This window comes from Cervus elaphus, chromosome 29 (genome assembly GCF_910594005.1).
Source record: "Cervus elaphus chromosome 29, mCerEla1.1, whole genome shotgun sequence".
NCBI classification, from domain to species: Eukaryota; Metazoa; Chordata; class Mammalia; order Artiodactyla; family Cervidae; genus Cervus; species Cervus elaphus.
This window is the reverse complement of record NC_057843.1, coordinates 37,314,654-37,335,795: the sequence shown is the minus strand read 5'-3', so window position 1 is coordinate 37,335,795 and position 21,142 is coordinate 37,314,654. Positions and strand designations below refer to the sequence as shown.

At 42.4% G+C, this 21,142-nt stretch overlaps 1 non-coding gene and 1 pseudogene across 1 annotated transcript; both read right to left on the bottom strand.

Moving 5' to 3' along the window:
* Positions 1 to 1,506: 1,506 nt before the first annotated feature.
* LOC122685902 lies at positions 1,507 to 19,100 on the bottom strand (annotated as a pseudogene).
* LOC122686359 lies at positions 7,545 to 7,729 on the bottom strand. Its single transcript, XR_006338727.1, has one exon. It is a non-coding gene; the product is annotated as a small nucleolar RNA SNORA23 (small nucleolar RNA).
* Positions 19,101 to 21,142: the final 2,042 nt, after the last annotated feature.

Below are 21,142 nucleotides of genomic sequence, written 5' to 3'. Positions count from 1 at the left end.
TGGCGTGCTGCAGTCCATGGGGTCACAAAGAGGCAGACATGACTGGGTGACTGAACAACAACAACAATGAAGTTGCCATCCTTTCGAAGACTGATCACTTAATTATCTTTTCTTGAACTTTGAATCTTCAGTAGAGATTTAAAAATGAAAAATGGATACAATGAATTCCTCTCAACAGGAGGACCTAGCAGAGTTCCTACCCTTACCTGACCCCCATCAGTTTCTGTTTTCCAGTTCCAGCTTTCCCTTCACTTCTGTTAGTCACCCAATAATCTTTCCAATGAATCTCTTTTCTGCTTAAGTACATGTGAGATGGAAATCCAGTTGCTCAATGATGGCACTGAAGCATAACACAATTTACAAGAAAAGAGGCCTCTAAAAGTAAGGAGATGGTCAAGTCAATATTACGATATCACTCCTTGGGAGAGCTGATTTTTAGTTTCATTCATGTCTTTTAGCATTCTTTATATTGCAGGGTGCTGGAAATCTGCAAACCAGATTTTCTAGGTTTCCTTGCCAGGTAGTTTCCAGTGAGATTCCACCAAACGCAGGCCTAAAGAAAGACTAGGCAAGAGAAGAGAGAAGGTGTCTTTACCATTTTCTGCATTTGGATCAGTGGCAACAGGCAACCATAAGCTCCAGAAGCTCTGGCTACCCCAGTAACACCAGTGGCACTGTGGGCTTCCACGTTCTTTCAGCTTCAGTAAGAGTGCAAATTCTCAGCTCCTAGAAGTATCAACAAATACAGAGGGGTCCCAATAGCATAGCCTCAGTACTACAACTCTTGTGAGCTCTGGGTACCATCATATGCCCATTTTGGCCTCTTTGGATTTTATTCCCTTTGTCTGAACTGCCTAGAGCACTTCTGTTTTTCTGACTAGGCACTGACTAATAACTGGGTGATTTAATATTAAAGTTTTTATGGGACTGTTAACACACAAGTAGAATCAAGCACCCAAGTACTGCATTTTGGACTCTTGTTGACTCCATTCCTTCTAAGAGATTCTTGTCCACAGTAGTAGATATAATGGTCATGTGAATTAAATTCGCCCATTCCTGTCCATTTTAGTTCACTGATTCCTAAAATGTCGATGTTCACTCTTGCGGTCTCCTGTTTGACCACATCTAATTAACCTTGATTCATGGACCTAACATTCCAGGTTCTTATGTAATATTGTTCTTTACAGCATCGGACTTTACTTTCACAACCATAACTTGGCGTCATTTCCACTTTGGCTCAGCTTCTATATTCCTTCTGGAGCTATTTCTCAGCTCTTCTCCAGTAGCATATTGGACACCTTCCTCCCTGGGTGGCTCATCTTCTGGTATCAATTTTTTTTTTTTTTTTGCCTTTTCATACTATTTCTGGAGTTCTCCAGGCAAGAATACTGGAGTGGTTTGCCATTCCCTTCTCCAGTGGACCACATTTTGTCAAACCCTGCTTAGGAGGACAGGCCCTTCAGTAGCTCCACATAGCTGGATGACATGCCTGGAGCCCTGGTTCTCCTACTGCTGGTCCTCCTTGAGTGTATAAACCTTCACCGGCCATTGAATTTCAGTCAAGCTGCTGCCAGGGAGCCAAGGCATAGGCCCTGCTAGAGTCCCCCCGGAAGGGGATTCGAGAAAGGCTGGAGGAGATGTTTGATGGCACCCAGAAGCAGAGGGCACACAGGCCTCTCCTCTACATTGGCTGCCCTTATAAGTGGACTCTCTCTTCATATTCCTGCTTGAGCTCATGGTTGTATCTGAGGGACATGGGCAATGACCTTCACACTTACTGAGATCTGTTTTCCTAAGACACATGCTTGGTATTCTAGTTTGCACTAAGAAGAGTATGTTTGTCCATCTGAACCACAGACAGGTCTGGTAGACAGCCCATGGCACTGCCTGCAGGTGAATGGAGGGGGCCCCTTCCAGGGCTTATGCCCAACTCCCAAATCTTTCATACTGTGCCTGAGCCTCCAATGATCAACGCAGACCGCGGTCTGAGAACCTTGAACGATGCACACTTTGTAGCGACTACATTTCATCCTTTAGCCTGATAGAAGTCTTTCCTGGACTCCAAGTGCAGAAATAATCATCGTCTCGGAAGTGGTTCCATTGTCTGGCCTCTTGGTTGTACTGGGACACCGTGCTGAGCTATTGTTTCTCTTCCAGAAAATTGCCGCCATCCAGCTGGCCCTCAGCTGCCCCCTGAGCCTGCCAGCACCAAGCAGCCACACCCCTGCCGGTGCCCCGAGCATCTGGGGATGCAGACACCGGAGCCAAATCACACGGAGGCCCAGAACGCACGGCTCAGCCAGGAGCAGGGGTGAGAAGGCAGCCGCTGTCAATCCTGTGAGCCACCGGGCCCCTGCCGGAGTCACGGGACAAGCTCCCAGAGCCGCTCCTGGATCCCATGGCCGCTGACGCCCGCTGAATACAAATCTATGTCCCAATCACTAATGTTGAAGCTGAAGTAGAACGATTCTACAAAGAATCACAAGACCTCCTAGAACTAACACCAAAGAAATATGTCCTTTTCATCACAGGGGACTGGAATGCAAAATTAGGAAGTCAAGAGATACCTGGAGTAACAGGCAAGTTTTGCCTTGGAGTACAAAATGAAGCAGGTCAAAGGCTAACAGAGTTTTGCCAAGAGAACACACTAGTTATAGCAAACACCCTCTTCCAACAACACAAGAGATGACCCTACACATGGACATCACCAGATGGTCAATACCAAAATCAGATTGATTCTATTCTTTGTAGCCAAAGATGGAGAAGCTGTATACAATCAGCAAAAACAAGACCAGGAGCTGACTGTGGCTCAGACGATGAGCTCCTTACTGCAAAATTCAGACTTATATTGAAGAAAGTAGGGAAAACCACGAGGCCACTGAGGTATGACCTAAATCAAATCCCTTATGTCATACAGTAGAGGTGACAGATAGATTCAAGGGACTAAGTCTGGTAGACAGAATGCCTGAAGAACTGTGGACAGAGGTTTATAAAATTGTATAGGAAGTAGTGACTAAAACCATCCCCAAGAAAAAGAAATGGAAGAAGGCAAAGTGATTGTCTGAGGAGGTCTTACAAATAGCTGAGAAAAGAAGAGAAGTGAAAGGCAAAGGATAAAGGAAAATATATACCCAACTGAACGCAGAGTTCGAGAGAATAGCAAGGAGACATAAGAAAGCCTTCTTAAGTGAACAATGCAAAGAAATAGATGAAAACAGTAGAATGGGAAAGACTAGAGATCTCTTTAAGAAAATTAGAGATACCAAGGGAACTTTTCATGCAAAGATGGGCACATTAAAGGACCCATGGAAGAAATGGCAAGGACCTAACAGAAGCAGAAGAGATTAAGAAGAGGTGGCAAAAACACAGAGAACTATACGATATAGTTCTTAATGACCCAGATAACCATTTGGTGTGGTCACTCACCTAGAGTCAGATATCCTGGAATGTGAAGTCAAGTGGGCCTTAGGAAGTATTACTATGAACAAAGATAGTGCAGGTAATGGGATTCCAGCTGAGCTATTTCAAATCCTAAAAGATGATGCTCTGAAAGTGCTGCTCTCAATGTGCCAGCAAATTTGGAAAACTCAGCAGTGGCCACAGGACTGGAAAAGGTCAGTTTTCATCCCAATCTCAAAGAAGGGCAATGCTGAAGAAGGTTCAAACTACCACACAATTGCCCTCATTTCACATACTAGCAAGGTAATGCTAAAAATCCTTCAAACTAGGTTTCAATGATACATGAACTGAGAACTTCTAGATGTAGAAGCTGGATTTAGAAAAGGCAGAGGAACCAGAGATCAAATTTCCAATACCCACTGGATTACAGAAAAAGCAAGAGAATTCCAAACAAACATCTCCTTCACTGACTATGCTAAAGCCTTTGACTGTGTGAATCGCAACAAACTGTGGAAAATTCTTAAAGAGATGAGAATACCAGACCACCTTACTTGCCTCCTGAGAAACCTGTATACAGGTCAAGAAGCAACAGTTAGAATCAGACATGAAACAACGGACTGGTTCCAAATTGAGAAAGGAGTTGTCAAGGCTGTATATTGTCACCTTGCTTATTTAACTTATATGCAGAGTACATCATTCAAAATGCTAGGCTGGAGTGGGTAGCCTTTCCCTTCTCCAGGGGATCCTCACAACCCAGGGACTGAACCCAGGTATCCCACATTGCAAGCAGATTCTTTACCAGCTGAGCCACAAGGGAAGCCTAAGAATGATGGAGTGGCAGCCTATTCCTTCTCCAGCAGATCTTCCTGACCCAGGAGTCTAACCAGGATCTCCTGCATTGCAAGCGGATTCTTTACCAGTTGAGTTGTCAGGGAAGCCCCTTTATGCAAAGTACATCATGTGAAATGCTGGGCTTGATGAAGCATAAGCTGGAATCAAGGTTGCTGGGAGAAATATCAACAACCTCAGATATGCAACTGATACCACATTAATGGTAGAAAGTGAGGAGGAACTAAAGAGCCTCTTGATGAGTGTGAAAGACAATAGTGAAAAAGCTGGCTTAAAACTCAACATTCAGAAAACTAAGATCATGGCATCTGGTCCCATCACTTCATGGCAAATAGATGGGGAAAAAGTGGAAACAGTGACAAATCTCATTTTCTTGGTCTCCAAAATCACTGCAGATGGTAACTGTAGCCATCAAATTAAAAGACGTTTGCTCCTTGGAAAAGAAGCTATGATAAACCTAGATAGTGTATTAAAAAGCAGAGACATCACTTTGCCGACGAAGGTCCTTCTGGTCAAAGCTATGGATTTTCCAGTAGTCCTGTATGGATGTGAGAGTTGGACCATAAAGATGGCTGAGGGCCAAAAAACTGATGCTTTTGAACTGTGGTGTTGGAGAAGACTCTTGAGAGTCCCTTGGACTGCAAGGAGATCAAACCCATCAATCCTAAAGACAATCAACCCTGAGTATTCATTGGCAGGACTGATGCTGAAGCCGAAGCTCCAATACTTTGGCCACCTGATGTGAAAAGCTAACTCATTAGAAAAGACCTTGATACTGGGAAAGATTGAGGGCAAGAGGAGAAGGGGTCTACAGAGGATGAGATTGTTGGATGACATCATTCACTCAACGGACATGAGCTTGAGCAAACTCAGGGAGATAGCAAAGGACAGGGAAGCCTGGCGTGGCGCAGTTCATGGGGTCGCAAAGAGTTGGACTTAGAATCAGCAAGGTGTACAGCAGTCAGACAGACCTATGTTTAAACCTGGCTCTTTTGCCAAGGCATAGGGTCTTGGGCAAGTAACCTAACTTAAACATGCTTCAATTTCCTTATCTGTAAAATAGAGATGACAAGATTCCTCATAGAGATATCATATAGATTAAATGATAAAATGTATGTACTTGACACTTAGTAGGTACTTAACAAATTTTAGTTTCCTGTATATCTCTTTTTCAGCACTTGCCTACACATGGTTTGGGGCTTCCCTGGTGGCTCAGTAGTAAAGGATCTGCCTGCCAATGCAGGAGACGTGAGTTTGATCCTTGGGTCAGGAAGATCCCTTGGCGGAGGAAATGGCAACCCACTCCAGTATTCTTGCCTGGGAAAACCAAGAACAGAGAAGCCTGGAAAGCTACAGTCCATGGATTCACAAAAGAGTCAGACATGACTTAGCAACTAAACAACAACAACACACATGGTTTGGGTACATAAGTACAGACACAGTCCAGAAATTTTTACTTCAGACAAGTTCATCTCAAGAACTAAGATACAACAGAATCGGACTATAAGAAGTCAGAAACGGAGAGGAAACATTTCCTGTCAGTTGCTGATAGGAAATTAAAGCTGAATTTGCAGAAAGAGTGCTTCCCAGAAGATAAATATGAGATACACACACAAAATTTAAATCCTCACTTTATAACAACCTAACTCAAAGCAAAAATATAGGGCTCTACTCAGAAAAAAATATGTTCTTATGTAAGTGTGGGAATTAGATATTAATTTGGCAAAAATTTACTGCTAATCCTCCTGCGGATATTTTTGTAATCTTACTTGGAAAATGGAATGAGTTATTTTTGACCTATTTGTATAGGTCACATTTTGTGTCATTTAGTATGAGTCTTCATAGATGTTAACAGAGAAAAAAATGCCTTTTCATATAGGGCCCCTTTAGCCTTTTGGAGCAATGGCTCTCTAGAATGAATTAGTTGAAGTAAATCCAAAAGAGATAAATAAAAATGACTAAATGACTAAAAGATTATTGCAAGGACTTCATGAGGAAATATTAGGGATTAAAGATGTTAAAGCCTGAATAAAATTATAGGATATTAGTAGTGGATGAGGTGGTCTTTACCTTCACTCTTATTTTTGGAGGAGGAAATCTAAGGTCAGAGGAGAAGGGACCCACTCCTAAGTCACACATATATTTGAAGGCAGAAATGTAACGAGGTTTCCTATATCTGGGAGGCAGGACCCCAAATGTGCTATATTTTGATGTTTTCTGGAATGGCTTTGGCCACAGTTTTTAGCTTCTGAGGATGGGGCTGGAGGATAATCATTGTTGTTCACCTTCTTAGGGCTAACAAACATTAGACTTTTTTTAAAAAAACATCTATCAGGAAAGCTCAGCCTCTCTCTCAGGGGGAGCACCAGCTGTTCACTCCTTGCAGTGCAACCATACCAGGTACATTGGTTCCAGGGGAAGGGCAGCACCATACAGTGCCCTCTGGGCAAACTCTGCCCAGATCTTTGACTTTCGGGAGCCCCAAGAGTGATCTCCCGTTCTTGGTTAATAAGGTCACACATAAAAATATGCCACTCTTTGCCACATTTGTTTTTATCTAGTATTGAATAGACAGACATTTGCTTTCACATATATCTTTCAATATACTTTCATCATAAGCTTTGCAACTTTTATAATTACAAATGATCAAAAAGGCCTCAATTTTGACAAATGCATATAAAATGAAGAGTGACTGCTCCACTCTGTTCTAGCAAGGAACAGAAACTGGTTTGGAAAGCATGCCTTTTGATATTCAGTCTTATGTTTTTCCTAGTTTCTCCAAAATACCTAACAATAGCTTTCAAAAGTATTAAAATACAGTGCCCTGCATGTGTTTTATAAGAAGACTTTATTTTCCCTTAAAAAAGAGACTTGTAATAGCTGGTCTAAATTTCTAGGAGGCACAATCAAAGAATTTAATTTTAATATTACACTAATGGTTACTAAAGATCATCATAGTATTACTACTATTTTGAGAAAGCTTGAAGAACATGTTTGACAATGTGAGGGATGAAAAGATAGCCAGAAGTTAGTTTTAGTTCACACTGTTCTTTGAATGTGTTGACAAGTGATGATGCTGAGAAGTCATCCCCACAGGATCCAGTCCGAGGGGAATGAAGGAGATATGGTATTGGCAGTTAATTTAAGAAACCAGACATTAAAAAAAAAAAACAAAAAACAGACATTTTGAGTGTTGCTGTTGTTTTTTTTTTCTTTAAAAAAAAAAAAATGCAGTGAGTTACTATAGGTATCTTACATTAAATTCTAACATGTGACAGTATTTCTAGTGCCAAAGTTCTTGTGTGGGAATTTGGAGGCTGGCCAGTGGTAGATAAAGTCAAAAGAGACAACACTAGACCAGTACTATGATCCCAACTTACTCTTTGGCTGCATGATGTTTGTGTGGATAGCAAGATCTGAATGCAAAACACAGACAGATGCTGCTATCAGACACAGATGAAAACTATGCACACATTATGAGCAGCCATTGCTGTTGTTATTTTTAACCACTATGTTTCAAAAAAGTTTTATTGAAATATAATTCACATATATACAATTCACTTACTGAAAGTGTACATATCAATGGTTTTAACATATTCACAGGGTTGTGGTACTATCACTACACTCAGTTTTAGAACACTTTCTAAATGAAACTCTGTGCCCATCAGCAGTCACTCCCCATTTCATCCTTCATCCCATCTCAGACCCTGGCCACCACTAATCTGCTTTTTGTCTCAATGGAGTTGCCACTGGAACTTTCATATAGATGGACTCAAACAAAATATCACTCATACATGGCCTTTTGTGTCATTTCTTTCACTTAACAGAATGTTTTCAAGGCTTGTCCATGTTGTAGTATGTACCAGTATTTCATTCCTTTATATTGCTAAATAATATTGCATTATATAAATATACCACATTTTAAAAATTCATTCACTAGTTGATGGACATTTAGGTTGTTTCTCTTTTTTGCTCTTACAAATGTCAGCATGAATATTCAGGTACAGGTTTTTGCATGGACATAATGCTTTCACTTCTCTCGACTATCTACCTGGGAGTGGATTTCCTAGGTCATATGGTAACTTTATGATTAACCTTTTGAGAAATTTCCAGGCTGTTTTCCAAAGTGGTTGCACCATTTTATATTCCTACCAGCAGTATCAGAGGGTTCCAACTTTCTACATCCCTTCAAAAATCTGTTATTTTGTCTCTTTTATTTTAGCCATTTTAGTTTATAAGGTGTGGCACCTGATGGTTTTGATTTGCATTTCCTAATAGATAATAATGTTGAGTCTTTTCATGTATTTTTTAGCCACGTGTTTATTTTCTTTAAAAAACCATCCTTTTATGAAAGAAAGTTTTGCTGTATATATGTCCTAATAGTCACTTTCTTTCTTTCAGTACTTTCAAAATATGATCCCACTGCCTTGTGGTATCTTGTTTCTTATGCGAATTCAGTGATCAAACTAATTGGAGTTCCACTTCATATAATCACTCATTTTTCTCTTATGCTTTCAAAATTTCTATTTTTGGATTTTTACATTTATGATACATTGTGTGCCTCTATATTTATCCCACTTAGAATTTATTGAGTTTTTGGATGTGTAAATCAACACTTCACGAATTTGGGAAGTTTTCAAACACTAAATCTTCTTTAAAATTTTATTTATACTTATCTTTTGGCTGCGCTGGGTGTTTGTTGCTGCATGTGTTTTTCTGTAGTTGCAGCGAGCAGGGGCAACTCTCTAGTTGCGGTGCACAGTCTTCTCACTGAGGTGGCTTCTTTTGTTGTGGAGCCAGGGCTTTAGGTACATGGGCTTCAGTAGTTGCGGCTTGCAGACTTAGAACATTGGCTCAATAGTTATGGCTCACTGACTTGGTTGCTCCATGGCATATGGGATCTTCCTGGTGTCCCTTGCATTGCAAGGTGACTTCTTTACCACTGAGCCACCAAGGAAGCTCTCAATCATTAATTCATTGATTATTTTTTCTGCTCCTTTCTCTTCTCTCTTTAAGGTACTTTCATTAAACAGATATACACATACTTAATGGTGTCCCTCATTTCTCTAAGACTTCATTTCCATTTTTTTTCCTTTTTGTTCTTCAGATGGCATAATCTGTATCAATTTATCTTTAAGTGCACTGGTTTTTTTTTGTTTGCTTGTTTTTTGTTTTTTAATGCTTGTTGAAATCTACTACTGAGTTCTTCTAGTCAATTTTTTTTCAGTTACTGTATTCTTCACCTCCAGAACTTGCATGAGTTTATGATTTCTATCTCTTTATTGATACTCTCTACCAGAGAAGGCAATGGCACCCCACTCCAGTACACTTGCCTGGAAAATCCCATAGATGGAGGAGCCTGGTAGGCTGCGGTCCATGGGGTCGCTAAGAGTCAGACATGACTGAGCAACCTCACTTTCACTTTTCTCTTTCATGCATTGGAGAAGGAAATGGCAACCCATTCCAGTGTTCTTACCTGGAGAATCCCAGGGACGGGGGAGCCTGGTAGGCTGACGTCTATGGGGTCGCACAGAGTCAGACATGACTGAAGTGACTTAGCTTAGCTTATTTGGTAAGACACCATCATCTTGACTTTTTAGCCTTTAAAGCATGGTTCCTTTTAGTTTTCTGAACATATATTTAATAGCTTTCCTGCAGTCTTTTTCTGCTGAGTCCATTTGGGTACTCTCACAGGAAGTTTCTATTACTTGCTATTTTTCCTATAAATCACACTTTCCTATTTCTTTGTGTTAGGTAGTTAGAATAGGAAAAAGGAGTTCAAAATGGTGGTGGCCAAAAGATAAGGAAGGGAAAAGCCCACAAAAATAGAACAAAGGAAGGTCCAAGGACTGGAGTGAGGACCTCAGGTAAAACAAACAGCTCTCCTTGATAGACCAATTTACATAGGACAGGCCCAAGGGGAGGAAAAAAACATATAAAAACAGGAGCCAAAGGGCCAGGGGTCTCTCTCTTTTCTTTGTGTCTTTTGGGTCAACATGTCCTCATGCCATTTCCTTTATCTTCTAAATAAAACTGAGCTGTAACACGGAGCTGTAACACTGGTATGTTACTTCAAATTTTTGTTGTGACAAGACAGAACCGAGGAAATTACACACTCCCCCGATATATATGGTGCCATGACTTGAATTTAACCTGGCTGAAACAGCCTTGTCATGGCCTTCACAAGGAGGAGGCCAAGCACAGCAGGAGCCCAATTCAGCGAAAACTCCCGCAGTGGAAGCTGAATGTGAAGAAAACCCAGCACAGGGGAAGTGACAAGAAGCCCAGCATACTAGAAATGGGACAGCGAAAAAGGAAATCAGCAGAAAGCTCATGTGGCTCAGTCTCAGATTCCAGAAGACCTCCAGTTAAGGTAGGAGGTCCTCAGTCCTATGGCTGGAAGGACATATGCCTAACAAAATCTTAATTCCTTTACAGTCTTCCTTTCTTGTTTTCTTTTTTTTTTTTTTCCTTTCTTGTTTTCTTGAATCCCCTGTGAACAGGCAAGCATCAGTAGATGCAATTGAGGGACTCTGGAGAGGCTACTCCCTAGTGTGTCCTGAAGACTATCCTCTGTGCTCTAGTGGCTGTTACCCAACCTGGTGGGGGTTCTTCTGTCCTTAATCTTCTTTGTGCCATGGATCAGGCCAATGAAAATTGTTAGCACAGGTCAAGTATTTAGCAGATTTTCCAGCAGGTTATGAAGGGGATTCCTTGGCATGTTTTCCCCCACTGCTTTTTCCTCCTGTCCCTCAGCTCTTCTCTCCTGGGACTTGAGCCCAGCCAAAACCCGTGATGCCTGGCTTCAGGTCCTAATGAAGCTCAGGCTCTGATGTCTCATTGCAAAAATTCAGTTAGAGACACAGCAATAGGTAAGAGGTGGATTTGTTAGGATTCAGAGAGAAGCACACTCTGCAAGGTGTGGGCCATTGCAGAGGGCAAGTGCTGAGGCCATGGAATGTGATGTGGCTAGTTTCTGTGAGCTGGGTGAATTCATATTCTAATGAGTAGGAGGATCATCCCAACCATTGGGGAACCACCCACTCTTCCATCTTTTGACAGTGCCTTGGAACTGTCCTGCCACCTCTGGGTGTGTCATTTAGTTTGCAGATTGTGGATCAGGGTTTAGTTGAATTTGGCTTGTCATCTTGGATCCATATGATTTTAATTAGTTTATGTTATGCCCTTGGGCTACATCATTCTTTCAGAAGCTGTGCTCTGCTCCCTTTCCTCCTGTTTCATTCTCTTTTCCTGAGCCCTGTCGGGGTCCCCAGTGTTGCCTCTACAATCTTCCAGAGGGACAACCAGAAAAGAGCTGGCCCTTGGGAGGGAAATACTGTATAATATCCAATCCCTCTAGATATTCAGGCCTTCATCTTCCCTGTTTCCTACAACATGTGCAACATCAGCATCTCTCAGTGAACCCACTAGGGTGGGAGACAGGCACACAATGCCTGCTAGAAGTCCATCTATTGGCATCCCTTCAAAGGCAATTGGGCTTCCAGGGATACTATTGGCCACTATGGGAGTTAGCCCTGCAGGCCATTTGGGCCCAAACCCTTACCACCCTTCTCCTAAAGTTACAAACATATCCCTCCATCAAATCTCCACTCCGCTTTTATGGAACATCTGGTCTGTTGCCTCTTATCAATTTGTTTTCAAGCCAATTACTAACTCCTACAATGAGGACCCTGCCCCCCTGTAGGCAGTATTGCTTCACCCCACTTATTAAAATATTCTTAATGCCCCTAATGGGGTCACATAACTTACTCCTTTGTCACTACTTCTGTTATTACCTAAAATGGATCTATGATAATGAAATGTTTACCATTGGAGACACCCTAACCTGCTCTTATGAAGGACTGGGGGAGGAAATCACTGATTTACATTCCCTTGGAGCAGTGAGAGGATAAGGCTTATGGCTGTTTCACCAGGTTCCCAGTCTCAGGGCACAGGCTTGGATCCAGCTTTACACAGGCTTTACACAGGCTTGCTTTACATCATATCTATTCCTATATGTGGTGAACAAACTGGCAATGAGTTAAAGATTACAACCCCTTAATCCTACCCAGCACTGGTCATGCTGAAGACCTTGAGGATGCCCAACTCCAGTCCAGGGGTCCTAGGAAGTCGACCTGCCTTGACCTGCCTAGGGATCTGGTCCTTGAAAGATTGTCACACTTCAACCTGCTTGGGGATCTGCCAGTCCAGGGGTCCCAGGAGGTTGACATATCTTGACCTGACCAGGGACCCAATTTTTGGGAGGCCGACATGAATCGACCTGCCTGGGGATTCAATCTCCAGCTGACTGTCATGCCTCAGCTTGGCTGGGGATCTGTACACTGACCTAGGGCCATCTGGCTCTCAGGTTGCAACAGTATTGGGTAGGATAAGCTTCAGAAAGACTCACCTCTAAGGAAGTCAACCCATGGAAATAGAAGGAAGCTTATACTTGTAGGACTGTGCCCAGTTTCAGCAATAACTCAGGAGCCCAAAAAGAACCCCATTTCCTTTCTAGAAAGGCTAAAAGAGGCCCTCCAAAAGTTTGCCAATCTGGACTTAGACTTTTATGAGGGACAGGTGATTTTAAAGGAGAAATTCCTGCCCAGTGTGCATCAGACATCAGGATAAATTTACAACAGCTACAGCAGCAGGACCCTACTGCCTCTTTAGATGAGATGCTCCAGACAGCCACCCATACCTTTTATAACAGAGAACAGGAGAGGGAGGCCAAGGCCCAGGAAAAGGAGAAAAGGGAAGAGACAAGGCATGCCCAGATGCTGGCCGCCCTCCAAATGCTGGCCGCCCTGTGGCAAACCCCGAGTCCTTGAAGGACAAGGCACCAGGCAAATGCCTAATCTGTAGACAGGCGGGGTATTGGGCAAAGAGTGTCCAAACCATGACAAGTCTCCTAAAATAGCTTGCTACAAATGCCACCAGTTGGGACATTGGGTGGCACTCTGCCTTCGGGACCCAAGAGCCTCAAGGTTAAGCACCAAGCCTTCCCTCACGATGGTTCAATAGGACTGAAGCGGCCCACTCCAGCCAGCCCGCCTGTCACAGATAACCATCACGGGGCTGGAGCCAAGGGTACAATTGGATGTGGCAGGTAGGTTCAAGAATCTCTTGGTTGACACAGGGGCTACCTGCTCTGTCCTGACCTCCTACTCCAGAGCCTTCTCCTCCCAAACTTGTACCATTTTGGGTGCTACTGGAAAAACAATTACAAAAGATTCACCCAAGTACTTCTTTGTTGCTGGGATGGACAAATATTTTCCCACCAGTTTCTGGTGGTCCCTGAGTGTCCTACTCCCTTACTGGGAAGCGATCTTTCCTGCTTTTGAAATCGTGCAGCTATTGCAGTCCTGATAGAAGATGCTTTAAAACTCTCTCTTGGGGGCAAACTATTTTTATTAGTCACCAAGTGAAACAGCTCCTGAATGGGAGAGGCCATTTATGGATGTCTGATCAAAGGATCCTCAGATATCAAGTACTGCTGATGGAAAATCCAGGCTTCACTACATCCCCTTGTGGGGTTTTTAACCCAGCCAACCTCCTGCCTACCCCAAAGGGCTCTCTCCCCTTTCACTCTTGTCTAGAAACCTTGGACCACTGGACAAAACCCTGAGAGAGATTGTCAGAAGATCCTCTGACAAATCCTGAGGAAATCGAGTACACTGATGGAAGCAGCTTTGTCTTGGACGGGAAAAGAAAAGCCAGATATGCAGTAGTCTCTAATTTTGAGACCATAGAGGGTAAACCTTTGTCACCAGGTACTTCAGCCCAATTAGCTGAATTGCTGAGCTCAAAGCCCTGACTAGAGCTTTAGAGCTGGGAAAAGGAAAAAGAGTAGCCATTTTACGCTGACTCCAAGTATGCCTTTTCTGGTGCTACCTGCACATGCTGCTATTTGGAAACAAAGAGGTCACTCGACCACCCGAGGGTTGCTAATCAAATATGGTGATCAAATCCTTAGCCTCTTGAGGCAGTTCATCTGCCCACTGAGGTTTCAGTCTCCCACTGTAAAGAACACCTAAAAGGGAGCATGGAAGTGGCATGAGGGAACCAAGCTGCTGATCAGGCAGCCAAGAGAGCAGCATTACAGAACAAGGACCTAATAGAGGTTGCCACCTTAGTTCCACAGACTAATTTGCCAGAAATTCCTTCATGTACTGAAGGTGAGATTGTTAAAGCTAAGAGTAAGCAAGGGCTTTCAAGAAGATCACATGGGATGGTTCCAAAAGGAAGGACTCCTTTTTCTGCCTGGGAACCTCCAATGGAAGTTGGTTAACTCCTTACATGCCACCATTCATTTAGGGGAAAAGGCCTTCCAAGGATTACTTGAAAGATCCTTCAGAGGAACAGGCCTCCAAATGACTATAAATGGTCTCCTCTTGTCCCACTTGCCAATTAAACAACTCCCAAGGAGCTAGCCCAGCCTGTCCAACGACTTTGGGCCTACCCAGGAGAGGACTGGCAGATGGATTTCACCAGATGCCAGTTTCTCAAGGGTATAAGTACCTATTAGTCATGATAGATACATTCACAGGATGGATTGAAGGCTTTCCCACCCGGGCTGAGAAGGCTGAGGAGGTGGTAAAAAAAAATTGCTCCATGAAATCATTCCAAGCTTTGGTCTGTCCAGGTCATTACAAAGTGACAATGGGACATCATTGACTTCTAAGGTCACCTAAGGGGTCTCTAAAGCATTGGGCATTACTTATTATCTCCATTGTGCCTGGAAGCCTCAGTCTTCAGGAAAAGTAAAAAGAGCCAACCAATACTTAGAATCAGTGATAAAAAGATAACCTAGGAGACCTCCCTGGGATGGAAGGAAGCTTTACCAATAGCTCTCCTCTGCACCCATATTGCCCCTAAGGAACAGGTTGGTCTTAGTCCTCATGAGATGCTATATGGGAGACCTTTTGTTTGTGTCAATGACCTCTTCCCAGATCCAGAGGCTCAGACCTTCTGGTCTTATACCATGGCCATTGGGCAAGTCCAACAGGATATATGCTTGTGGGGTGTCAACCAGGACCCAAAAGATTCTAAAGATATGCTCCAGGGACTCAAGTCCTAATTAGTCTGGAAAGATGGGCCCCCAAGGCTCAACTCCAGCCCACATGGAAGGGCTCCTACCCTGTAATACTTTCTACCCCCACAGCAGTCAAGGTACCAGGACATGACTCCTGGATTCACTACTCATGAGTCACGTCATGGAAGAAAACAGAAAGGGACACTCTATACACCTTGAGCCCCTGGGAGATAATAGTTGACACTCCATGATCAGTCACTGTCATGACCTCTTTGCGTACATCCTCTGTCAGGGGACATTTGACTTTAAGGAATCCAATATGTTGCCATTCCTCAAGGATTCTCTGTTCCTTATCAGTTCCTATTCCAGGAACAAGTGAAACAGCACACTGTTCCCAGGGCTGATGTCATAGGATGAGATATGTATGAATCCCCTTCAGTGACTCTTTTCAGCGTCAGTGACCTTGTATGTATTAGGCTATCCATATTGTGGCTATTGATAAAATTTCATCCTGTGTAATAGCTGAGTAGTCATCTTACTAAAAATACATAAGCCTGCATTTCTGCTAATAAAGCACCCTTGCTCCATCAGAGCTTGGGTCCACATGTCTGTCTGTCTGTCTGTCTTTCTCTCTCTCTCTCCCCCTACCTCTGACTCTCTCTTTTATTTTCTTATCATCTACTCTGGACCATCAGGTCCCGGTCCATTAAAGGACCCTAACAATCCTCAGTTCCTTAGATCCTATCTCCCTCCCTCATTCTTACCAAACATATTCCAATACTGGTTAAATCTAGTTTTTCACCTACTCAGCACTTGCAATGTATCTGTACATAGCCCAGGAAAAACACATACCTACCTGATAGACCTCAAATATGCCAGCCTACTTTCACCTGTGCCATATATTCTGACTCCCTTTAAAAGTAAGGGATATAAGTGTGCCATATATTCTGACTCCCTTTAAAAGTAAGGGGTATTTTCTATGGTCTCTTTAGTTTCTTTTGCATTTATTTCTGCCCTAATTTTTAAGATTTCTTTCCTTCTACTAACCCTGGGGTTCTTCATTTCTTCCTTCACTAGTTGCTTTAAGTGTAGAGTTAGGTTATTTATTTGACTTTTTTCTTGTTTCCTGAGGTAAGCCTGTAATGCTATGAACCTTCCCCTTAGCACTGCTTTTACAGTGTCCCATAGGTTTTGTGTTGTTGTGTTTTCATTTTCATTCATTTCTATGCATATTTTGATTTCTTTTTTGATTTCTTCTATGATTTGTTGGTTATTCAAATTGAAAGATAAAAACCATATGATTATCTCAATAGATGCAGAAAAAGCCTTTGACAAAATTCAACATCCTATTATGATTAAAACTCTCCAGAAAGCAGGAATAGAAGGAACATACCTCAACATAATAAAAGCTATATATGACAAACCCACAGCAAGCATTACCCTCAATGGTGAAAAATTGAAAGCATTTCCCCTGAAATCAGGAACAAGACAAGGGTGCCCACTCTCACCACTACTATTCAACATAGTGTTGGAAGTTTTGGCCACAGCAATCAGAGCAGAAAAAGAAGTAAAAGGAATCCACATAGGAAAAGAAGTGAAACTCTCGCTGTTTGCAGATGACATGATCCTCTACATAGAAAACCCTAAAGACTCTACCAGAAAATTACTAGAGCTAATCAACGAATATAGTAAAGTTGCAGGATATAAAATTAACACACAGAAATCCCTTGCATTCCTATACACTAACAATGAGAAAACAGAAAGAGAAATTAAGGAAACAATACCATTCACCATTGCAACAAAAAGAATAAAATACTTAGGAGTATATCTACCTAAAGAAACAAATGACCTATACATAGAAAACTATAAAACACTGATGGAAGAAATCAAAGAGGACACAAACAGATGGAGAAATATAGCATGTTCATGGATTGGAAGAATCAATATTGTCAAAATGGCTATACTACCCAAAGCATCTATAGACTCAATGCAATCCCTATCAAGCTACCAACGGTATTTTTCACAGATCTAGAACAAATAATTTCACAATTTGTGTGGAAATACAAAAAACCTTGAATAGCCAAAGTAATCTTGAGAAAGAAGAATGGAACTGGAGGAATCAACCTGCCTGACTTCAGACTCTACTACAAAGCCACAGTCATCAAGACAGTATGGTACTGGCACAAAGTCAGAAATATAGATCAATGGAACAGAATAGAAAGCCTAGAGATGAATCCACGAACCTATGGACACCTTATCTTCGACAAAGGAGGCAAGAATATACAATGGAAAAAAGACAACCTCTTTAACAAGAGGTGCTGGGAAAACTGGTCAAACACTTGTAAAAGAATGAAACTAGAACACCTTCTAACACCATACACAAAAATAAACTCAAAATGGATTAAAGATCTAAATGTAAGACCAGAAACTCTACAACTCCTAGAGGAGAACATAAGCAAAACACTCTCTGACATAAATCACAGCAGGATCCTCTATGACCCACCTCCCAGAATATTGGAAATAAAAGCAAAAATAAACAAATGGGACCTAATGAAACTTAAAAGCTTTTGCACAACAAAGGAAACTATAAGCAAGGTGAAAAGACAGCCCTCAGATTGGGAGAAAATAATAGCAAATGAAGCAAAAGACAAAGGATTAATCTCAAAAATATACAAGCAACTCCTGCAGCTCAATTCCAGAAAAATAAATGACCCAATCAAAAAATGGGCCAAAGAACTAAACAGACATTTCTCCAAAGAAGACATACAGATGGCTAACAAACACATGAAAAGATGCTCAACATCACTCATTATCAGAGAAATGCAAATCAAAACCACAACGAAGTACCATTACACGCCAGTCAGGATGGCTGCTATCCAAAAGTCTACAAGCAATAAATGCTGGAGAGGGTGTGGAGAAAAGGGAACCCTCTTACACTGTTGGTGGGAATGCAAACTAGTACAGCCACTATGGAGAACAGTGTGGAGATTCCTTAAAAAACTGGAATTAGAACTGCCATATGACCCAGCAATCCCACTGCTGGGCACACACACAAAGGAAACCAGATCTGAAAGAGACACGTGCACCCCAATGTTCATTGCAGCACTGTTTATAATAGCCAGGACATGTAAGCAAACTAGATGCCCATCAGCAGACGAATGGATAAGAAAGCTATGGTACATATACACAATGGAATATTACTCAGCCATTAAAAAGAATACATTTGAATCAGTTCTAATGAGATGAATGAAACTGGAGCCCATTATACAGAGTGAAGTAAGCCAGAAAGATAAACACCAATACAGTATACTAATATATATATATGGCATTTAGAAAGATGGTAACGATAACCCTATATGCAAGACAGAAAAAGAGACACAGATGTATAGAACAGACTTTTGGACTGTGAGGGAGAAGGCAAGGGTGGGATGATCTGAGAGAATAGCATTGAAACATGTATATTATCAAGTGTGAAACAGATCACCAGTCCAGGTTGGATGCATGAGACAAGTGCTCGGGCCTAGTGCACTGGGAAGTCCCAGAGGAATCGGGTAGAGAGGGAGGTGGGAGGGGGGAATCGGGATGGGGAATACATGTAAATCCATGGCTGATTCATGTCAATGTATGACAAAACCCACTACAATATTGTAAAGTAATTAGCCTCCAACTAATAAAAATAAATGGAAAAAAAAAAAAAAGTAAGGGATATAAGTGTAACTCCTCCATATGGGCATTAGATCCCATATCCTTGAGCCAGCTCAGAGACTATGTCATTGCGATTATCCCTTCTCTCACCTGCATCATTACGCTCCCCCATCTCTACTCTCCAATTCACATCAGCATACAAATTGTTTTAATTATCTCCCACAATATTCCTCTTTATGTCCAGCTCACCACTCTCCAGATATCATCTTCTTTTCGCAAAACTCTTAAAAAGAGAGCTATCTACTCTCCTTTGGGATCAGCCCACCCTCATGCCTCAAGGGTGTACTTTCCTTTGCTTGCTGAAGACTCTGCTGTAACCGATCTGTAACACTGGTCTGCCATTTCAAATCTTGGCTGTGGAGAGACAGAACCGAGGAAATTGCAAACTCCCCTGACACATCTGGTGCTGTTTCCTGGATTTAACCTGGTTGAAACAACCTTGGTTCAGCCCCTTCAAGGCAGAGGCCAAACACAGCAGTAGCCCAACTTGGTGAAAGCTGCCATGGTGGAAGCTGAATGCGAAGAAAACCCAGTGCAGTGGAAGTGACAAGAAACCCAGTGCTCTGAAAACTGGGACAGCAAAAAAAACTTGGCAGAAAGCTCACGTGGCTTACTCTCAGAATCCAGAAGATCTCCGGTGAATTTCTTTTCCAATTTAGGTGTTACATCATCTGTGTGGGTCTAAGAGTTGCTTCGGGATTCTGACTGAGTGAAGGAGTCAGGCTGCCAGTCCCTTCCATCTGGATTGCTGGCCAGTTTATGCTGCTTCCTCAACTACTGGACATGGGTGAGAAGAACCCACAGCACTGGCTTTAGAGAGCCCTGAGGAGAAATCCATGTGCTGAGAGAAACTGAGCATCCTGCCAACAGTCAGCAAGGAGCTCAAACCTTCTGCCACTAGCCCTGTAAGTGTGACATTTTGGAAGTGGATCAACCAGCCCCAGATATCAAGCCCTGAGTCTTTGGAGTGGGAGCACTGACTCCAAGAATCTAGACTACCAGATAAATAATCCTCAGTTCAATTCAGTTCAGTCGCTCAGTCATGTCCGACTCTTTGCGACCCCATGAATCACACCATGCCAGGCCTCCCTGTCCATCACCAACTCCTGGAGTTTACTCAAACTCATGTCCATCTAGTCGGTGATGCCATCCAACCATCTCATCCTCTGTCGTCCCCTTCTCCTCCTGCCCCCAATCCCTCCCAGCATCAGGGTCTTTTCCAATGAGTCAACTCTTCGCATGAGGTGGCCAAAGTATTGGAGTTTCAGCTTCAGCATCAGTCCTTCCAATGAACACCCAGGACTGATCTCCTTCAGGATGGACTGGTTGGATCTCCTTGCAGTCCAAGGGACTCCTAAGAGTCTTCTCTAACACCACAGTTCAAAAGCATCAATTTTTCAGTGCTCAGCTTTCTTCACAGTCCAACTCTCACATCCATACGTGACCACTGGAAAAACCATAACCTTGACCAGATGGACCTTTGTTGGTAAAGTAATGTCTCTGCTTTTTAATATGCTATCTAGGTTGGTCACAACTTTCCTTCCAAGGAGTAAGCGTCTTTTAATTTCATGGCTGCAGTCACCATCTGCAGTGATTTTGGAGCCCAAAAAAGTAAAGTCAGCCACTGTTTCCACTGTCTCCCCATCTATTTTCTATGAAGTGATGGGACCAAATGCCATGATCTTAGTTTCCTGAATGTTGAGCTTTAAGCCAACTTTTTCACTCTCCTCTTTCATTTTCATCAAGAAGCTTTTTAGTTCCTCTTCACTTTCTGCCATAAGGGTGGGTCATCTACGTATCTGAGGTTATTGATATTCCTCCCGGCAATCTTGGTTCCAGCTTGTGCTTTTTCCAGCCCAGTGTTTCTCATGATGTACTCTGCATATAAGTTAAATAAGCAGGGTGACAATATACAGCCTTGACGTACTCCTTTTCCTATTGGGAACCAGTGTGTTGTTCCATGTCCAGTTCTAACTGTTGCTTCCTGACCTGCATACAGGTTTCTCAAGGGGCAGGTCAGGTGGTCTGGTATTCCCATCTCTTTATGAATTTTCCACAGTTCATTGTGATCCACACAGTCGAAGGCTTTGGCATAGTCAACAAAGCAGAAATAGATGTTTTTCTGGAACTTTCTTGCTTTTTTGATGATCCAGC